Source organism: Macaca fascicularis, chromosome 20, assembly GCF_037993035.2.
Source record: "Macaca fascicularis isolate 582-1 chromosome 20, T2T-MFA8v1.1".
In the NCBI taxonomy this organism is placed as follows: Eukaryota; Metazoa; Chordata; class Mammalia; order Primates; family Cercopithecidae; genus Macaca; species Macaca fascicularis.
The window spans coordinates 67650918-67658746 of NC_088394.1; the positions used below are offsets into that span (position 1 = coordinate 67650918).

A 7829-nucleotide genomic window follows, 5' to 3' on the forward strand; every position below is an offset into this window, starting at 1 on the left:
GGAACAGAACAGAGGCCTCAGAAATAACACTACACGTCTACAACCCTCTAATCTTTGACAAACCTGACAAAAAGAAGCAATGGGGAAAGGATTCCCTATTTAATAAATGGTGCTGGGAAAACTGGCTAGCCATATGCAGAAAACTGAAATTGGACCCCTTCCTTACACCTTATAAAAATTAAATCAAGATGGATTAAAGTCTTAAACATAAAACCCAAAGCTATAAAAACCCCAGAAGAAAATCTAGGCAATACCATTCAGGACATAGGCACCGGCAAAGAGTTCATGATGCTGTCCCCAAAAGCAATTGCAACAAAAGCAAAAATTGATAAATGGTATCTAATTAAACTAAAGAACTTCTGCACAGCAAAAGAAATTATCATCAGAGTGAACAGGCAACCTACAGAGTGGGAGAAAATTTTTTGCAATCTATCCGTCTGACAAAGGCCTAACATTCAAAATCTACAAAGAACTTAAATTTACAAGAAAAACACAACCCATCAAAAAGTGGGCAAAGGACATGAATAAACACTTCTCAAAAGAAGACATTTATGCGGCCAAGAAACATGAAAAAACACTCAACATCACTGATCATTAGAGAAATACAAATCAAAACCATAATGAGATATCATCTCACGCCAATCAGAATGGCAATTATTAAAAAGTCAAGAAACAACAAATGCTAGCAAGGCTGTGGAGAGAGAGAATGCTTTTACACTGTTGGTGGGAATGTAAATTAGTTCAAACATGGTGGAAGACAATTCAAGACAAAGGCAATTCCTTTCCTCAAAGACCTAGAATCAGAAAACCATTTGACACAGCAATCCCACTACTGGATATATACCCAAAGGAATAGAAATCATTCTATTATAAAGATATATGCATGCGTATGTTCACTGCAGCACTATTAATAATAGCAAAGACATGGAATCAACCCAAATGCCCAGAAATGATAGGCTAGATAAAGAAAATGTGGTACATATATGCCATGGAATACTATGCAGCCATAAAAAGAAATGAGATCATGTCCTTTGCAGGGATACGGACGGGGCTGGAAGCAGTTATCCTCAGCAAACTAACGTAGGAACAGGAAACCAAATACCGCATGTTCTCACTTGTAAGTGTGAGCTGAATAATGAGAACACATGGAAACAGGGAGGGGAACAACACACACTGGGGCCTGCTGGCAGGGGTGGGGGAAGTTTAGGGGAGGGAGTGCATCAGGATAAATAGCTAATGCGTGTTAGGCTTATTACCTAGGTGATAAGTTGATAGGTACAGCAAACCACCATGGCACATGTTTACCTATGTAACAAACCTGTACATCCTGCACATGTATCCCAGAACTTAAAATAAAGTATGTACAAGTCATGGGGACCCTCCAATGTTTCTTGCATCCAGCCCCTGCTTTTCATTCCCATAGCTATTGTTCCAGTGCAAGCTGGCATTTCCCCTTCCCAGGAGCTCTCTTAACTAGCATCTCTCTCATGATCAACTGTACACAGTAGTGCCAGGATCATGCTCTCAAAGTATAGCACCTATCTTTTCACCACCTTGCTCAAAAATCTTCAGTGGCTTTCAGTACAGTAGAGAAAATACTCCACTCTCTCATTTTCTAACACTTACATGGTGCTTGTTATGTGCCAGGCATTGTTTTAGATGTATTATTGTGTATTATTCCTCATAACAACCCTGTGATGTAGGTACAAATCTTATCCCCATTTTACAGAGGAGAAAACCAAGACACAGTTCAAGTCACTTGTCAAAGGACACGGTATGTTTCAGCATTGGGGTTAGTACCCTGGGACTCTAGCTCCAAAGTTCTATCTCCCTCTTTTTCTGTCTCACCATTCTCTGACTGAACCAAACGCTTTTCTGCTTTAGGGTCTTTGCTTACAATTTTCTCGTCTCCTGCTATACTCTTCTCCCATATTTTCCTATATATACCCATCAAGATCTGAAATGCCACCTCTTCCATGATGCTCACCCAGAGACGCTGATTCCACTGTATACAGTTATCTACTATAACATTGTATTTTCTCCTTTTTTTGGACCTCTGAACTTTTTACTGGCCTCCTGCTCCCCTAAGGGCACCCTGCTTCTGCTGGCTTCATGTTTCAGAACTTTGGTGTCATCGGTCTCAGACACCACTTCGCCATCCACTATCAGGCAGGTGGTGGTCTTTTGGATGGTTTGCATGGAGTTGCTGCTGTCCAGGGCATCACCAAGATTGAAGTCCTCGCCCTCTTCCAGCAGGCGGCGGTAGGTAGCGATCTCAGCCTCCAGGTTAACCTTGATGTTCCGGAGGGCCTCATACTCCTAGGCCTGGCGCTACCCCTCTGCCCGGGTCTGTGCCAGCTCTGACTCCAGGTAAAGCAGGATCCCATTGAGCTGCTCCATCTGCAGGGCGTAGTGGGTCTCCACCTCCCTCAGGCTATTCTCCAAGCTGGCCTTCAGATTTCTCATGGAGTCCAGGTCAATCTCCAAGGACTGGACGGTACATCTCAGCTCCATGAGTGTCATCTCAGCAGCTCCAACCTTGACGGGCTGCGTGATGACCATTGTGGTGCTCTCTTCAATCTGCTGAGACCAATACTTGTCCAGCTGTTCTTGGTTCTTCCGAGCCACCTTGTCATATTGGGCCCAGATGTCTGCCATGATCTTGACGAGGTCCTGAGATTTCGGGATCTACCTCCACAGTCAACCCAGAGCTGGCAATCTGGGCTTGTAGGCCTTTTACTTCCTCTTTGTGGTTCTTCTTCAAGAAGAGCAGCTCTTCTTTGAGAGCCACTATCTCTATCTCCAGCTGCAGCCGAGTGACACTGGTGTCATCAACGACCTTGCGAAGCCCATGGATGTCGTTCTCCACAGACTAGTACATGGCCAGCTCCGTCTCATACTTGACTTTAAAGTCATCAGCAGCAAGACAGGCACTGTCGATCTGCAGAACAATGTAGGCGTTGTCCACAGTATTTGTGAAGATCTGAGCCCTCAGGTCCTTGATGGTGCGGAAGTAATGGCTCCAGTCTCTGAAATGGGGTCCTTTCTTCTCCAGGTGCTCCCAAATTTTGCTCTCTAGCTTCCAGTTTTCCATCTCCAGGTTCCTCACTCTGTTCAGGTAGGAGGCCAGGTGGTCGTTCAGGTTTTGCATGGTCTCCTTCTCGTTCTGGATGCCTCCCATTCCTGCCAGATCCCCGGCCATCCCCATGACCAGGACCCAGACCCCATGCCGCCCTGGAAGCTGGTAGAGTGGGACACAGAGATCCGGGAACTAGAGCCCCCGGTGCCTGCATAGACGCTGGCCGTGCTGCTGACTGGCCAGGCACCGTAGCTGGGCACCTGGACAGAGCCCAGGGACTGGTAGTTGGTGGAGAAGGTGGAGTGAGTGGTGAAGCTCATGCTGTCCACAGAGAAGAGTGAGAGGACAGGACTCAGGCTTTGCTGATGACCTGTATTTTCTAGTATGTTAATTTGAATGTACATTTCTAAGTTATAATTCTTGGAAGAGAACCATTTCTTATTTTTATATTATATTATTTTATTTTTATTCTATCTTATTTCTCACTGTCCACCTTCAGACTTAGTAACTGTTCCTGACACAAGGGAGACTGCTGCGCAATAGCTACAACTGCAGTAAATAAGCTAATGGTTGAAATCATGATATTTAAACAATACAGGCCAAGTGTAGTGGCTCATCCCTATAATCCAACACTTTGGGAGGCTAAGGCAGGAGGATTGCTTGAGGCCAGAAGTTCAAGACCAGCCTGGGCAACATAGTGAGACCCCCATCTCTACAACAAAAATTGAAATACATACATTATAGACATTAAATAAATATTAATTGACCTGCAAAGATAAGTATATTCAAAAGACTCTAACACAAGCTCTGAGGGCAATTCCAGAACAGTTTTTGACACTGATATAATAAATACATAGCATTCCAAGAGAATCACTTTGAAAATAACCAAAGATTTTTATGGCTTCAACTATTATTTATTGAGTACCTACTACATGCCAAACATAAAAATATGAAAAGACAAAAATAAAACTCCTGAAGTGTTTAATAAAAAAAAAAAATCACTCTAGCTCCCTCATATTTTTAAGGAAAGAGGTCTAAATTATAAAGTATCATTGGGAATTCTGCTGTGGTATAAAAACATGCCAGCTGGGCACAGATCTCCCTTCAGTGGGAATAATCATCACTAGGAACCCAAAGAAAAATTCCTAAAAACAATGGGATACAATGCATATACCCACCACCCCTGCTCCACACCCTGCCAGGAATTTGCAGGAAGCCTCATGTTTTGTATATTTCACATATAATAACTACTATCTATGAAATTTATGGGAATTTGATATTCCCGGGTAAAAGATGCCATATTTGTTCAAAGTATAAACAAAAACAATAGCTTCACCTGCCATTAAAAATACAGCTTTAAAAGAAAATCAAACAAAAAGAGGGGAAGATGGAAATTCAGCTCTAATATATCTATTAAGGGGTATGTTTAAAACTGAACTATTTCCTAGATCTCTATATGATAATATCCTCAGCAGAGAGTCTAGGCTTTTAAGAACTGTAGATTTTTCTTCATTTCCACAGATGTCTGCTTCTATTTTGAGATGTCTGATTCTTCTGATGAAATAAACCCAATCAAAATGTTCATTTTCTTTCAGTTTTTGTTTATTTAATTAACATGATTTTCTACATGATTATAAAGGCCATAATTATATTATCAAATCCCTGTCAAAGTAATGACTTAATGTAAAACGTTAACACTTAGCAGTGCTTAAAACAATATTAAAAAAAAAAAAACACAAAACACTGTGTATGAATAGGGTGAATTTATTCAGACTATTTCCTCTGGAATGCAAATGAAAATTTTGGCTATGCTTATTTTTTTATTATTATATATTATTGCAAGGAGAAACAGTTTTTAGCCTTTATGAACAGTAAATGTCTATCCCAAACCAAGATCTTTTTCTGATTGGTTTATAATGGGCACCAGCTATTATGAAACCAGGAATGATAATATGACAAAATAACATAGGACAAGCAAGGTACACACTACCAGGTAATATTTATAGTTAAAATATTTGGGGATAACACAATCAGAAGTATGGTACTAAAAGGGATTTCATTAGAATTTTCTCTTTCCTTTGGTCAGAAACACATGCACATAGCAATTCTAAATACGTTAAGAATATTCTTTGTTTTTAGCCTCTCAGAGTTAGAGAGTCTATCATTCTCTTTTGTCTTCCATTCTGTGTTTGTATGCTCCACTGAAGTCTATTTCTCTTCTTTTGTCCTGAAGATGGAGAACTGGCAGCCACCTTTCTGTAGTAAGAACCTTTGTGTACTTGAAGATAATGTTTAATCACTCATCAGCCTTACTGTTTCCAGAATAAAAACAAAGTAGAAGGTTTTGTCTTGTTTTTTAAGGATGTCAGAGGATATGGTTTATTATTGACCCATATATAACATTCAAAATCCTTACAAGCAAGTGAGGGAAGAAGAAAGGAATACACAAGAATAAAGGTCCAGCAGGCCAGCTGGAATGTAAAAGAAAGGCTAAAAGGAAGAAATAAAGAAAACATTCATGGAGAGCTTCAAAAATAATATTTGAGTGCTTATGATATGCAAGGCACTGTGCAGAGTCCTTTATACAGTTGTCGTCATCACCATCCTACTAGCTAACACTCACTGAACACATACTTTTTGTCAGGTACCATTCTAAGTGCTTTTCATGAGTGAACTCACATAATCTTCAGGATATCCCAAGGATGGGGTTATTACTACATTTGAGAAAGTAAACTGAAACATAAGTTCATAATACCTTCATATATTTGGTGCTTTCTATAAGGTTAGACATATTATTTCTTTTTGACAGATAAGAATACTCAGGATCACAGATTAAGTAACATGCTCACGATCAAAACGGCTAGGAAGTGACAGAGCTGCGATTTAAACCCAGCATTGTCTGATTCCAAAGTATTTTTGACTACAGTAAATCTTCAATATCATCAACAGGTTCTTGGAAACTGACTTTAAGTAAAACAAGATACATCGGGTCTTTGAATAACAATGTGTCATTATAATGCTGACGATTAAAAAATCATTTTTTTAAATTTGTTGTATCACTTAAAGTTAGTTTTCAACAACCTCTCAATGTTAAGTGAGGACTCACTGTACATGCTTAACTTGATTGAGAGAAGAAAACTAATAAATGATGATGATAAGCACGAGCAGTTACAGAGCTTGTGTTATATGCCAGGCACTGTTGAAAGTGTAACTATTAACATATTTAATCCTGATAACAATCCTATGAGAATAGGTACTATTATTATTTCCATTTCACAAATGAGGAAACTGAGACACAGAGAGACTAATGTACTTAGTGTTATTCAGCTGCTAATTAGGAAATTGGGCCTCAAATCCAGTCCCAGAACCATGCTCTTACCAAAGCACTATTAAAATATATAATGAAAGCAATTGTTTGGGATACTAAGAATGATCTCACAGGTAAATATACATTGACACTATTATATAGCTAATATTCATTGAGTGCTTACTAAACTCTTCTAATAGACATTGTAATGTGCCACCCAACTCCCCCTTCAAGAATAAAGGATTTATTTCCACAGCTAAAAAGATTGGTAAAAGACAATACCCCTTAGTTGCTGTCAGCTCCTAGGAGGCTGAAAAAAACCTGCCTCAGTGTTGGCTGAGGTCTTTCTTGGAATGTACTGCAGCTCACCTACCACAGGTATTGACAGCACCCCCTAATAAATACACTGAATGTTAATCTCAGGTCTGCTTCTCTAGGAAAGCAACCTATGACAATACTCTACTTAATCTCATTTAACTCACATGATCCTATACATTAAGTGTTATTATCCTCATATATTCATTTTACGAATTAAGACACTGAAGCTTAACTTGCCCAAGGTCACAGAGCTAGTCAAGGATGGAGTCAGAACTTGAACTGAGACTGTCTAATTCGGAGGCTTCACTCTCAACATCTGTGTGATTGCAGAGGAAAAATACTTCAGTGAGACCTATCATTGGTTTAGCATGTATTTTTTGTTTAAAGCAGAGGTAAGAATAGTAGTTGAAATGACCTGAAACGCAAACAAAGTCTCCTGAAACAATTTTTCCTTTAGGTCTTCTACAACTTATTTCTTGGGAAGAAAGAACTGAGGATAAAGTTGTCATATGATAGGGAAGAGGAAGATATTCAATTAAAAATATACCTTTATATATTAAATTACCTTGAATTCAAAGATAAAGGTTTCACTCTCCAATATGAAATGTTTATAATTTAATACACCTGTATAGCATCTTTCCTCATATGAAGGAAGTTGAGAACATAAAATGCCAGCATGTGGCCCTAACTTTAATGAGAAGTTACAGTATGTTATCTGCCTATAATATCCTAAAAATATGGAGTACTCTTAAACGGTAAGATGGGATGAGATGGCTTGAGGTGGCATAGGGCCATAGCTTTTGCCTCAGTTATGATGGTATACAATCACAGATTTTATCCAATGTTGTAAATTTCCTGGTGCTTTTCTCCATCTTTATTGCTTTTTCCAGGATAGAATCACTCAAGACATATACAAATCTCTTCATTCATGTAGGCTTAAGTTGTGTGGAATCCACTTTTTAAAATTATACTTTTTTGTAATTGCCCATATTTCCAGCAGAGAAAAGGGAAAATTTGCAACTAAAAAAAAAAATTCAAATATTAAATGTATCCTCTCAGTATTTGTATGTTCTGATTTCAATTAAAATACAGAGTAAATAAAAAATATACCCAGACATAAGAAGG

General features: G+C 38.9%; 1 pseudogene; it reads right to left on the reverse strand.

The window, feature by feature from the left end:
• Nucleotides 1–2022: 2022 nt before the first annotated feature.
• LOC135968957 (keratin, type I cytoskeletal 18 pseudogene) lies at nt 2023–3399 on the reverse strand (annotated as a pseudogene).
• Nucleotides 3400–7829: the final 4430 nt, after the last annotated feature.